Genomic DNA, 15,536 nt, shown 5'->3' on the forward strand with positions numbered 1-15,536 from the left:
AAACTCAATCAAAAACGCTCAAATACATGGAAACTGAACAACCTGCTCCTGAATGACTACTGGGCACATAACGAAATGAAGGCAGAAATAAAGATGTTCTTTGAAGCCAATGAGAACAAAGACACAACATACCAGAATCTCTGGGACACATTTAAAGCAGTGTGTAGAGGAAAATTTATAGCACAAAATTCCCACAAGAGAAAGCAGGAAAGATCTAAAATTGACACTCTAACATCACAATTAAAAGAACTAGAGAAGCAAGAGCAAACAAATTCGAAAGCCAGCAGAAGGCAAGAAATAACTAAGATCAGAGCAGAACTGAAAGAGATAGAGACACAAAAACCCCTCCAAAAAATCAATGAATCCAGGAGTTGGTTTTTTGAAAAGATCAACAAAATTGACAGACCGCTAGCAAGACTAATAAAGAAGAAAAGAGAGAAGAATCAAATCGATGCAATTAAAAATGATAAAGGAGATATCACCACCGACCCCACAGAAATACAAACTACCATCAGAGAATACTATAAACACCTCTATGCAAATAAACTGGAAAATCTAGAAGAAATGGATAATTTCCTGGACACTTATACTCTTCCAAGACTAAACCAGGAAGAAGTTGAATCCCTGAATAGACCAATAGCAGGCTCTGAAATTGAGGCAATAATTAATAGCCTGCCAACCAAAAAAGTCCAGAACCACATGGATTCACAGCTGAATTCTACCAGAGGTACAAGGAGGAGTTGGTACCATTCCTTCTGAAACTATTCCAATCAATAGAAAAAGAGGGAATCCTCCCTAACTCATTTTATGAGGCCAACATCATCCTGATACCAAAGCCTGGCAGAGACACAACAAAAAAAGAGAATTTTAGACCAATATCCCTGATGAACATCGATGCAAAAATCCTCAATAAAATACTGGCAAACCGGATTCAGCAACACATCAAAAAGCTTATCCACCATGATCAAGTGGGCTTCATCCCTGGGATGCAAGGCTGGTTCAACATTCGCAAATCAATAAACATAATCCAGCATATAAACAGAACCAAAGACAAGAACCACATGATTATCTCAATAGATACAGAAAAGGCTTGTGACAAAATTCAACAGCCCTTCATGCTAAAAACGCTCAATAAATTCGGTATTGATGGAACGTACCTCAAAATAATAAGAGCTATTTATGACAAACCCACAGCCAATATCATACTGAATGGGCAAAAACTGGAAAAATTCCCCTTGAAAACTGGCACAAGACAGGGACGCCCTCTCTCACCACTCCTATTCAACATAGTATTGGAAGTTCTGGCTAGGGCAATCAGGCAAGAGAAAGAAATCAAGGGTATTCAGTTAGGAAAAGAAGAAGTCAAATTGTCCCTGTTTACAGATGACATGATTGTATATATAGAAAACCCCATTGTCTCAGCCCAAAATATCCTTAAGCTGATAAGCAACTTCAGCAAAGTCTGGGGATACAAAATTAATGTGCAAAAATCACAAGCATTCTTATACACCAGTAACAGACAAACAGAGAGCCAAATCAAGAATGAACTTCCATTCACAATTGCTTCAAAGAGAATAAAATACCTAGGAATCCAACTTGCAAGGGATGTAAAGTACCTCTTCAAGGAGAACTACAAACCACTGCTCAGTGAAATCAAAGAGGACACAAACAAATGGAAGAACATACCATGCTCATGGATAGGAAGAATCAATATCGTGAAAATGGCCATACTGCCCAAGGTAATTTATAGATTCAATGCCATCCCCATCAAGCTACCAAAGAGTTTTTTCACAGAATTGGAAAAAACGGCTTTAAAGTTCATATGGAACCAAAAAAGAGCTCGCATCTCCAAGACAATCCTAAGTCAAAGAACAAAGCTGGAGGCATCACGCTACCTGACTTCAAACTATACTACAAGGCTACAGTAACCAAAACAGCATGGTACTGGTACCAAAACAGAGATATAGACCAATGGAACAGAACAGAGTCCTCAGAAATAATACCACACATCTACAGCCATCTGATCTTTGACAAGCCTGAGAGAAACAAGAAATGGGGAAAGGATTCCCTATTTAATCAATGGTGCTTGGAAAATTGGCTAGCCATAAGTAGAAAGCTGAAATTAGATCCTTTCCTTACTCCTTCTACGAAAATTAATTCAAGATGGATTAGAGACTTAAATGTTAGACCTAATACCATAAAAATCCTAGAGGAAAACCTAGGTAGTACCATTCAGGACATAGACATGGGCAAAGACTTCATGTCTAAAACACCAAAAGCAACAGCAGCAAAAGCCAAAATTGAAAAATGGGATCTCATTAAACTAAAGAGCTTCTGCACAGCAAAAGAAACTACCATCAGAGTGAACAGACAACCTACAGAATGGGAGAAAAATTTTGCAATCTACTCATCTGACAAAGGGCTAATATCCAGAACCTACAAAGAACTCAAACAAATTTACAAGAAAAAAACAAACAACCCCATTAAAAAAGTGGGCAAAGGATATGAACGACATTTCTCAAAAGAAGACATTCATACAGCCAACAGACACATGAAAAAATGCTCATCATCACTGGCCATCAGAGAAATGCAAATCAAAACCACAATGAGATACCATCTCACACCAGTTAGAATGGTGATCATTTAAAAGTCAGGAAACAACAGGTGCTGGAGCGGATGTGGAGAAATAGGAACACTTTTACACTGTTGGTGGGATTGTAAACTCGTTCAACCATTATGGAAAACAGTATGGCGATTCCTCAAGGATCTAGAACTAGATGTACCATATGACCCAGCCATCCCATTACTGGGTATACACCCAAAGGATTATAAATTATGCTGCTATAAAGACACATGCACATGTATGTTTATTGCGGCACTATTCACAATAGCAAAGACTTGGAATCAACCCAAATGTCCATCAGTGACAGATTGGATTAAGAAAATGTGGCACATATACACCATGGAATACTATGCAGCCATAAAAAAGGATGAGATTTTGAGGCGGGCGGAGCAAGATGGCCGAATAGGAGCAGCTCCAGTCTCCAACTCCCAGCGCGAGCGCCACAGAAGACCGGTGATTTCTGCATTTTCAACTGAGGTACTGGGTTCATCTCACTGGGGAGTGCCGGACGATCGGTGCTGGTCAGCTGCTGCAGCCCGACCAGCGAGAGCTGGAGCAGGGCGAGGCATTGCCTCACCTGGGAAGCGCAAGGGGGAAGGGAGTCCCTTTTCCTAGCCAGGGGAACTGAGACACACAACACCTGGAAAATCGGGTAACTCCCACCCCAATACTGCGCTTTAAGCAAACAGGCACACCAGGAGATCATATCCCACACCTGGCCGGGAGGGTCCCACACCCACGGAGCCTTCCTCATTGCTAGCACAGCAGTCTGTGATCTACCGGCAAGGCAGCAGCGAGGCTGGGGGAGGGGCGCCCGCCATTGCTGAGGCTTAAGTAGGTAAACAAAGCTGCTGGGAAGCTCGAACTGGGTGGAGCTCACAGCAGCTTAAGGAAACCTGCCTGTCTCTGTAGACTCCACCTCAGGGGACAGGGCACAGTAAACTAAACAAACTTAGCAGACACCTCTGCAGACGCAAACGACTCTGTCTGACAGCTTTGAAGAGAGCAGTGGATCTCCCAACACGGAGGTTGAGATCTGAGAAGGGACAGACTCCCTGCTCAAGTGGGTCCCTGACCCCTGAGTAGCCTAACTGGGAGACATCCCCCACTAGGGGCAGTCTGACACCCCACACCTCACAGGGAGGAGTACACCCCTGAGAGGAAGCTTCCAAAGCAAGAATCAGACAGGTACACTCGCTGTTCAGAAATATTCTATCTTCTGCAGCCTCTGCTGCTGATACCCAGGCTAACAGGGTCTGGAGTGGACCTCAAGCAATCTCCAACAGACCTACAGCTGAGGGTCCTGACTGTTAGAAGGAAAACTATCAAACAGGAAGGACACCTACACCAAAACCCCATCAGTACATCACCATCATCAAAGACCAGAGGCAGATAAAACCACAAAGATGGGGAAAAAGCAGGGCAGAAAAGCTGGAAATTCAAAAAATAAGAGCGCATCTCCCCCGGCAAAGGAGCGCAGCTCTTCACCAGCAACGGATCAAAGCTGGACGGAGAATGACTTTGACGAGATGAGAGAAGAAGGCTTCAGTCCATCAAATTTCTCAGAGCTAAAGGAGGAATTACGTACCCAGCGCAAAGAAACTAAAAATCTTGAAAAAAAAGTGGAAGAATTGATGGCTAGAGTAATTAATGCAGAGAAGGTCCTAAACGAAATGAAAGAGATGAAAACCATGACACGAGAAATACGTGACAAATGCACAAGCTTCAGTAACCGACTCGATCAACTGGAAGAAAGAGTATCAGCGATTGAGGATCAAATGAATGAAATGAAGCGAGAAGAGAAACCAAAAGAAAAAAGAAGAAAAAGAAATGAACAAAGCCTGCAAGAAGTATGGGATTATGTAAAAAGACCAAATCTACGTCTGATTGGGGTGCCTGAAAGTGAGGGGGAAAATGGAACCAAGTTGGAAAACACTCTTCAGGATATCATCCAGGAGAACTTCCCCAACCTAGTAGGGCAGGCCAACATTCAAATCCAGGAAATACAGAGAACGCCACAAAGATACTCCTCGAGAAGGGCAACTCCAAGACACATAATTGCCAGATTCACCAAAGTTGAAATGAAGGAAAAAATCTTAAGGGCAGCCAGAGAGAAAGGTCGGGTTACCCACAAAGGGAAGCCCATCAGACTAACAGCAGATCTCTCAGCAGAAACTCTCCAAGCCAGAAGAGAGTGGGGGCCAATATTCAACGTTCTTAAAGAAAAGAATTTTAAACCCAGAATTTCATATCCAGCCAAACTAAGTTTCATAAGTGAAGGAGAAATAAAATCCTTTACAGATAAGCAAATGCTTAGAGATTTTGTCACCACTAGGCCTGCCTTACAAGAGATCCTGAAGGAAGCACTAAACATGGAAAGGAACAACCGGTACCAGCCATTGCAAAAACATGCCAAAATGTAAAGACCATCGAGGCTAGGAAGAAACTGCATCAACTAACAAGCAAAATAACCAGTGAATATCATAATGGCAGGATCAAGTTCACACATAACAATCTTAACCTTAAATGTAAATGGACTAAATGCTCCAATTAAAAGACACAGACTGGCAAACTGGATAAAGAGTCAAGACCCATCAGTCTGCTGTATTCAGGAGACCCATCTCACACGCAGAGACATACATAGGCTCAAAATAAAGGGATGGAGGAAGATTTACCAAGCAAATGGAGAACAAAAAAAAGCAGGGGTTGCAATACTAGTCTCTGATAAAACAGACTTTAAACCATCAAAGATCAAAAGAGACAAAGAAGGCCATTACATAATGGTAAAGGGATCAATTCAACAGGAAGAGCTAACTATCCTAAATATATATGCACCCAATACAGGAGCACCCAGATTCATAAAGCAAGTCCTTAGAGACTTACAAAGAGACTTAGATTCCCATACGATAATAATGGGAGACTTCAACACTCCACTGTCAATATTAGACAGATCAACGAGACAGAAAGTTAACAAGGATATCCAGGAATTGAACTCATCTCTGCAGCAAGCAGACCTAATAGACATCTATAGAACTCTCCACCCCAAGTCAACAGAATATACATTCTTCTCAGCACCACATCATACTTACTCCAAAATTGACCACGTAATTGGAAGTAAAGCACTCCTCAGCAAATGTACAAGAACAGAAATTATAACAAACTGTCTCTCAGACCACAGTGCAATCAAACTAGAACTCAGGACTAAGAAACTCAATCAAAACCGCTCAACTACATGGAAACTGAACAACCTGCTCCTGAATGACTACTGGGTACATAACGAAATGAAGGCAGAAATAAAGATGTTCTTTGAAACCAATGAGAACAAAGATACAACATACCAGAATCTCTGGGACACATTTAAAGCAGTGTGTAGAGGGAAATTTATAGCACTAACTGCCCACAAGAGAAAGCAGGAAAGATCTAAAATTGACACTCTAACATCGCAATTAAAAGAACTAGAGAAGCAAGAGCAAACACATTCGAAAGCTAGCAGAAGGCAAGAAATAACTAAGATCAGAGCAGAACTGAAGGAGATAGAGACACAAAATACCCTCCAAAAAATCAATGAATCCAGGAGTTGGTTTTTTGAAAAGATCAACAAAATTGACAGACCACTAGCCAGATTAATAAAGAAGAAAAGAGAGAAGAATCAAATCGACGCAATTAAAAATGATAAAGGGGATATCACCACCGACCCCACAGAAATACAAACTACCATCAGAGAATACTATAAACACCTCTACGCAAATAAACTGGAAAATCTAGAAGAAATGGATAATTTCCTGGACACTTACACTCTTCCAAGACTAAACCAGGAAGAAGTTGAATCCCTGAATAGACCAATAGCAGGCTCTGAAATTGAGGCAACAATTAATAGCCTACCAACCAAAAAAAGTCCAGGACCAGATGGATTCACAGCTGAATTCTACCAGAGGTACAAGGAGGAGTTGGTACCATTCCTTCTGAAACTATTCCAATCAATAGAAAAAGAGGGAATCCTCCCTAACTCATTTTATGAGGCCAACATCATCCTGATACCAAAGCCTGGCAGAGACACAACAAAAAAAGAGAATTTTAGACCAATATCCCTGATGAACATCGATGCAAAAATCCTCAATAAAATACTGGCAAACCGGATTCAGCAACACATCAAAAAGCTTATCCACCATGATCAAGTGGGCTTCATCCCTGGGATGCAAGGCTGGTTCAACATTCGCAAATCAATAAACATAATCCAGCATATAAACAAAACCAAAGACAAAACCACATGATTATCTCAATTGATGCAGAAAAGGCTTTTGACAAAATTCAACAGCCCTTCATGCTAAAAACGCTCAATAAATTCGGTATTGATGGAACGTACCTCAAAATCATAAGAGCTATTTATGACAAACCCACAGCCAATATCATACTGAATGGGCAAAAACTGGAAAAATTCCCTTTGAAAACTCGCACAAGACAGGGATGCCCTCTCTCACCACTCCTATTCAACATAGTGTTGGAAGTTCTGGCTAGGGCAATCAGGCAAGAGAAAGAAATCAAGGGTATTCAGTTAGGAAAAGAAGAAGTCAAATTGTCCCTGTTTGCAGATGACATGATTGTATATTTAGAAAACCCCATTGTCTCAGCCCAAAATCTCCTTAAGCTGATAAGCAACTTCAGCAAAGTCTCAGGATACAAAATTAATGTGCAAAAATCACAAGCATTCTTATACACCAGTAAGAGACAAACAGAGAGCCAAATCAGGAATGAACTTCCATTCACAATTGCTTCAAAGAGAATAAAATACCTAGGAATCCAACTTACAAGGGATGTAAAGGACCTCTTCAAGGAGAACTACAAACCACTGCTCAGTGAAATCAAAGAGGACACAAACAAATGGAAGAACATACCATGCTCATGGATAGGAAGAATCAATATCGTGAAAATGGCCATACTGCCCAAGCTAATTTATAGATTCAATGCCATCCCCATCAAGCTACCAATGAGTTTCTTCACAGAATTGGAAAAAACTACTTTAAAGTTCATATGGAACCAAAAAAGAGCCCGCATCTCCAAGACAATCCTAAGTCAAAAGAACAAAGCTGGAGGCATCACGCTACCTGACTTCAAACTATACTACAAGGCTACAGTAACCAAAACAGCATGGTACTGGTACCAAAACAGAGATATAGACCAATGGAACAGAACAGAGTCCTCAGAAATAATACCACACATCTACAGCCATTTGATCTTTGACAAACCTGAGAGAAACAAGAAATGGGGAAAGGATTCCCTATTTAACAAATGGTGCTGGGAAAATTGGCTAGCCATAAGTAGAAAGCTGAAACTGGATCCTTTCCTTACTCCTTCTACGAAAATTAATTCAAGATGGATTAGAGACTTAAACGTTAGACCTAATACCATAAAAATCCTAGAGGAAAACCTAGGTAGTACCATTCAGGACATAGGCATGGGCAAAGACTTCATGTCTAAAACACCAAAAGCAACGGCAGCAAAAGCCATAATTGACAAATGGGATCTCATTAAACTAAAGAGCTTCTGCACAGCAAAAGAAACTACCATCAGAGTGAACAGGCAACCTACAGAATGGGAGAAAATTTTTGCAATCTACTCATCTGACAAAGGGCTAATATCCAGAACCTACAAAGAACTCCAACAAATTTACAAGAAAAAAACAAACAACCCCATCAAAAAGTGGGCAAAGGATATGAACAGACACCTCTCAAAAGAAGACATTCATACAGCCAACAGACACATGAAAAAATGCTCATCATCACTGGCCATCAGAGAAATGCAAATCAAAACCACAATGAGATACCATCTCACACCAGTTAGAATGGCGATCATTAAAAAGTCAGGAAACAACAGGTGCTGGAGAGGATGTGGAGAAATAGGAACACTTTTACACTGTTGGTGGGACTGTAAACTAGTTCAACCATTATGGAAAACAGTATGGCGATTCCTCAAGGATCTAGAACTAGATGTACCATATGACCCAGCCATCCCATTACTGGGTATATACCCAAAGGATTATAAATTATGCTGCTATAAAGACACATGCACACGTATGTTTATTGCAGCACTATTCACAATAGCAAAGACTTGGAATCAACCCAAATGTCCATCAGTGACAGATTGGATTAAGAAAATGTGGCACATATACACCATGGAATACTATGCAGCCATAAAAAAGGATGAGTTTGAGTCCTTTGTAGGGACATGGATGCAGCTGGAATCCATCATTCTTAGCAAACTATCACAAGAACAGAAAACCAAACACCGCATGTTCTCTCTCATAGGTGGGAACTGAACAATGAGATCACTCGGACTCAGGAAGGGGAACATCACACAACGGGGCCTATCATGGGGAGGGGGGAGGGGGGAGGGATTGCATTGGGAGTTATACCTGATGTAAATGATGCGTTGATGGGTGCAGCACAGCAACATGGCACAAGTATACATATGTAACAAACCTGCATGTTATGCACATGTACCCTACAACTTAAAGTATAATAATAATAAATAAATTAAAAAAAAAAAAAAAAAAAAAAAAAAAAAAAAAAGGATGAGATTTTGTCCTTTGTAGGGACATGGATGCAGCTGGAAACCATCATTCTTAGCAAACTATCAGAAGAACAGAAAACCAAACACCGCATGTTCTCACTCATAGGTGAGAACTGAACAATGAGATCACTTGGACTCGGGAAGGGGAACATCACACACCGGGGCCTATCATGGGGAGGGGGTAGGGGGGAGGGATTGCATTGGGAGTTATACTTGATGTAAATGACGAGTTGATGGGTGCTGACGAGTTGATGGGTGCAGCACACCAACATGGCACAAGTATACATATGTAACAAACCTGCACGTTATGCACATGTACCCTAGAACTCAAAGTATAATAATAATAAAAAAAAACTCTGTGAGATGAATACACGTATCAAAAAGCAGTTTCTTAGAAAGCTTCTTTCTAGTTTTTATCTGAGGATGTTTCATTTTCCCTATAGTCTTCAATGCGTTCCCAAATATTCCTTCTCAGATGACACAAAAGGGTTCATTTCTGACTGCTCGATGAAAAGAAAGTTTTAACTCCATGGGATAAATGAACACATCATAAAGCAGTTTCTCAGAAAGCTTCTTTCTAGTTTTTATCTGAAGATATTTCCTGGTTCACCAGAGACCTCAATGCGCCATGAAATGTCTCGTCAGGGAGACGTAAAATACAGTTTCCAAACTGTGCAATGTGAAGAAACGTTTAACTCTGTGTGATAAATGCACATATCACAAAGCAGTTTCTCGAAAAGTTTCTTTCTAGTTTTTGTCTGAGGATACTTCCTTTTTCACCATAGGCTTCAATGCACTCTGAAATAACTCTTTTTGTTTTACCCATACGGTTTTCCACACTGCTCATGGAAAAGAGAGGTCTAGTTCTGTGAGGGTAATTCACATGTCATGCAACAGTTTCTCAGGATGCTTCTCTCTAGTTTTTATCTGAAGATATTTCCTTTTTCACCATAGGCTCAATGCACTCCCGAATATCCTGTTGCAGATTCCACAAAGAGTGTTACTAAACTGCTCAATGAAAAGAAATGTTTAAGTCTTTGAGATGATTTCACACATCACAAAGCAGTTTCTCGGAAAGCTTCTTTCTAGTTTTTATGCTAGGATATTTCGTTTTTCAACATAGGCTTAAATGCACTTCCAATATCCCTTTTCAGATACCACAAAAACTGTGATTTCAAACTGCTCAAACAAAACAAAGTTTTAACTCTATGAGAAGAATGCACATATCACAAAACAGTTTCTCAGAAAGTTTCTCTCCAGCTTTTATCTGAAAATATTTCATTTTTCACCGTAGTCCTCAATGCGCTTCTGAATATCCCTTTGCAGATTCCACCAAAACATTGTTACCAAACTGCGCAATGAAAAGTAAGGTTTATCTCTGTGACAGGAGTTCTCACAAGACAAAGCAGTTTCTCGGAATGCTTCTTTCTAGTTATTATTTGATGATATTTCCTTTTTCACCATAGGCTTCCATGCTCTCCCAAATAACCCTTCTCAAATTCCACAAAAGAGTGATTTCAAACTGCTCAATGAAAAGAAAGGTTTTACCCTATGACATGAATGCACACATCACAAAGAAGTTTCTCAGAAAGCTTCTTTCTAGTTTTCATCTGAAGATATTTCCTTGCTCACCATAGGCCTCAATGCTCCCCAGAATATCCTTTCAAGGATAACGCAAAGACAGAGATTCTAAACTGTGCAATGTAAAGAAAGGTTTAACTCTGTTGGAACAATGAACATATCACAAAACAGCTTCTCAGAAAGCTTCTTTGTTGTTTTTATCTGAAGATATTTCCTTTTTCACCATAGGCTTCAATGTGCTCTGAAATATCCCTTGGTAGATTTTACACAAGCAGTTTCCACATTGCTCAGTGAAAAGAGAGGTAGAACTTTGTGAGTGGAATGCACACATCACATAGCAGTTTCTCAGAAAGCTTCTCGGCAGTTTTTATCTGAAGATATTTCCTTTTTCACCATAGGCCTCAATGCGCTCCTGAATATCCCATTGCAGATTATACAAAAACAGTGTTACCAAGCTGTTCAATGAAAAGAAAGGTTTAACTCTGGGGGAAGAATTCACAAAGCACAAAGCAGTTTCTCAGAAAGCTTCTTTCTAGTTTTAATCTGAAGATATTTCCTTTTTAACTATGGGCTTCAATGCTCTCCAAAATATACCTTCTCAGATTCCAGAAAAAGAGTGATTTCAAATTGTTTAATCAAAAGAAAGTTTTAACTCTATGAGGTGAATGTGCACATCACAAAGCAGTTTCTTAGAAAGCTTCTTTATAGCTTTCCTCTGAAGATATTTTCTTTTTCACCATAGGTCTCAATCCACACCCAGGTGTCCCTTCAGTTATTTGTCAAAGACAGATTCTACAAACTGTACAACATAAAGAAAGGTTTAACTCTGTGAGATGAATGCACCTAAAACAAAGCAGTGTCTTGGAAAGCTTCTTCCTAGTTTTTATCTGAGGATATTTCATTTTTCACCATAGGCATAAATGCGCTCCCAATATTGCTTCTCAGATACCACAAAACAGTGATTTCAAATTGCTCATTCGAAAGAAAGTTTTAACACTATGAGATGAATGCACTCATCACAAACCAGTTTCTCAGAAAGCTTCTTTATAGTTTTCCTCTGGAGATATTTCCTTGCTCACCACAGGCCTCAAAGTACCCCTAAATGTCCCTTTGCTGATATGTCAAAGACAGAGTTTCTGAGTTTAATGCACTCATCACTAAACAATTTCTCAGAAAACTTCTCTCCAGTTTTTATCTGAAGATGTTCCCTTTTTCACCGAAGGCCTCATTGTGCTCCCGAATATACCTTTGTAGATTCCACAAACACAGTGTTACAATCTGCACAATGAAAAGTAAGGTTTATCTCTGTTAGAGGAATGCACACATCACCAAACAGTTTCTCAGAATGTTTCTTTCTACTTTTCATCTGAAGACATTTCCATGCTCACCATAGGCATCAAAGTGTCCCTGAATGTCCTTTCATGGATTCCTCAAAGACGGAGTTTCCAAACTGCACAATGTGAAGAAAGGCTTAACTCTGTGAGATGAATGCACATATCACAAAGCAGTTTGTCGGAAAGCTTCCTTTCAGTTTTTATCTGAGGGTATTTCCTTTTCTACCATAGGCTTCAAAATTCTCCCAAATATCCCTTCTCAGGTAACACAAAAACAGTGATTTCAAATGGCTCAATCAAAATAAAGCTTTATCTCTATGAGATGAATGCACACATCACAAAGCAGTTTCTCAGAAAGCTTATTTCTAGTTTTCATCTAAAGATATTTCCTTGCTTACCATGGGCCTCAATGGGATTCCGAATGTCCTTTCATGGATTCTTCAAACACAGAGTTTCCAAAGTGTGCAATGTAAAGAAAGGTTTAACTCTGTGAGAGGAATGCACATATCACAGAACAGTTTCTCAAAAGCGTCTTTATTGTTTTTTTCTGAGGATATTTCCTTTTTCAACATAGGATTCAATGCACTCTGAAATATCCCTTGGTAGATTTTACACATATCTACCAAGGATTATTACATATTCCAGAAAAACAGTGTTACCAAACTGCTCAATGAAAGGTAAGCTTTAATTCTATGAGAGCATTTCAAACAACACAAAGCAGTTTCTCAGAATGCTTCTTTCTAGTTTTTATTTGAGGATACTCCCTATTTCATTATAGGCTTCAAGTGTCCCTCAAATATCCCTTCTTAGATTCCACAAAAACAGGGATTTCAAATTGCTCTATCAAAAGAAAGGTTTAACTCTGTGAGATGAATGCACACATCACAAAGCAGTTTCTCAGAAAGCTTCTTTCCAATTTTCACCTGAAGCTATTTCCTTGTTCACCATAGGCCTCATGGTGCCCCCACGTGTTTTCACACTGCTCAATGAAAAGAGAGGTATAACTCTGTGAGTGGAATGTACACATCACAAAGCAGTTTCTCATAAAGTTTCTCTCCAGTTTTTATCTGAAGATATTTCCTTTTTAACCATAGACCTCAATATGCTCATGAATATCTCTTTGCAGATTATACAAACACAGTAATACAAAACTGCTAAATGAAATGAAAGGTTTAACTCTGCAACAGGAATTCACACAATGCAAAGCACTTTCTTGGAAAATTTGTTTCTAGTTTTTATCTGAATACATTTCCCCTTTCACCATAGGCTTCAATGCTCTCCCAATACCCCTTCTCAGATTCCACAAAATAATGATTTCAGACAGCTCAATCAAAGAAACGTTTAACTCTATGAGATGAATGTACATGTCTCCAAGCGGTTTCTTAGAAAGCTTCTTACTAATTTTCCTCTGAAGATATTTCCTTATTCACCATAGGCCTGAATTCCACCCCAAGTGTCCCTTCGTGGATTCCTCAAAGACAGAGTCTACAAACTGTGCAATGTAAAGAAAGGTTTAACTCCATGAGACGAATGCACCTATCACAAAGCACTTTCTTGGAAAACTTCTTTCTTGTTTTTATCTAAAGATATTTTCTTTTTCACTATATTCTTCAATGTGCTCCAAAATATCCCTTCACAGATTACACAAAAGCATTTCAGAATGTTCAATGAAAAGAAAGGTTTAAATCTATGCGATGAATGCACACATCACAAAGCAGTCTCTCAGAAAGTTTCCTTCTAATTTTCATCTGAAGATATTTCCTTGCCCACCTTAGGCCTCAAGGCGCACCTGAATGTTCTTTTGCAGACTTGTCAAAGACAGAGTTTCCAAACTGTGCAATGTAAAGGAAGGTTTAAATCTGATATGAATGCTTATATCACAAAGCACTTTCTCAGAAAACTTCTTCCTAGTTTTTATCTGAGGATATTTCATTTTTCAACACGGACTTCAATGCGCTCCAAAATATCCCTTGGTAAATTTTACACAAACAGTGTTTCAACACTGCTCAATGAAAAAAGAGGTATAATTCTGTGAGTGGAATGTACACATCACAAAGCCGTTTCTCATAAAGCTTCTTTCCAGTTTTTCTATGAAGATATTTGCTTTTTCACCATAGGCCTCAATGTGCTTGAGATTATACAAAAACAGTGTTACCAAACTGCTCAATGAAAAGAAAGGTTTAACTCTGTGAGAGAAATTCACACAACATGAAACACTTTCTCAGAAAGGTTCTTTCTAGTTTTTGTGTGAAGATATTTCCTTTTTCATTATAGGCTTCAGTGCTCTCCCAAATGTACCTTCTCAAATTGCACAATAACAGTGATTTCAAACATCTCGTTTGAAAGAAATATTTAACTCTGTGAGATGAATGTACACATTACAAAGCAGCTTCTCAGAAAGCATCTTTATAGTTTTCCTCTGAATATATTTCCTTGTTCACCATAGTCCTCAATGCAACCCCAAGGGTCCCTTTGCAGATTCGTCAAAGACAGAGTCTACAAACTGCGCAATGTAAAGAAAGGTTTAACTTTATGAGATGAATGCACTATCACAAGGCAGTTTCTCATAATGCTTCTTTCTAGTTTTAATCTGAACATATTTCCTGGTTCACCATAGGCCTCAATGCAACCCTGAATGTCTCTTCATGGATATATCAAAGACAGAGTTTCCACACTGTGCAATGTGAAGAAACGTTTAACTCTGTGAGATGAATGCACAAATCACAAAGCAGTTTCTCGGAAAGCTTCTTTCTAGTTTTAATCTGAGGATATTTCCTTTTTCACCATAGGCTTCAAGGTGCTCTGAAGTATCCCTTCTTAGGTTTTACATGAATATTGTTTCCACACTGCTCAAGGAAAAGAGAGGTATAACCCTGTGAGTGGAATTCACACATCATAGAGCAGTTTCTCAGAAAGCTTCTCTCCAGTTTATATCTGAAAATATTTCCTTTTTCACCATAGGCTCAAAGCACTCCTGAATATCCCCTTGCAGATTCCACAAAAACAGTGTTACTAAACTGCTCAATGAAAAGAAAGTTTTAACTCTGTGAGATGATTTCACACATCAGAAAGCAGTTTCTGGGAAAGCTTCTTTCTAGATTTTCTCTGACAATATTTCGCCTCTTACTATAGGCTTAATACCACAAAAACAGTGATATCAAACTGGTCAATCAATATAAAGGTTTTTTTGTTTGTTTGTTTGTTTGTTTGTTTGTTTGTTTTTGAGTCAGAGTCTCTCTCTGTCACCCAGGCTGGAGTGCAGTGGTATGATCTTGGCTCACTGCAACCTCCACCTCCCGGGTTCATGCCATTCTCCTGCCTCAGCCTCCCGAGTAGCTGGGACTACAGGCACTGCCACCACGCCCAGCTAATTTTTTTGGTATTTTTAGTAGAGACGGGGTTTCACTGTGTTACAGTGTTAGTCAGGATGG

This window comes from Macaca nemestrina, chromosome 17 (assembly GCF_043159975.1).
Source record: "Macaca nemestrina isolate mMacNem1 chromosome 17, mMacNem.hap1, whole genome shotgun sequence".
Lineage (NCBI taxonomy): Eukaryota > Metazoa > Chordata > Mammalia > Primates > Cercopithecidae > Macaca > Macaca nemestrina.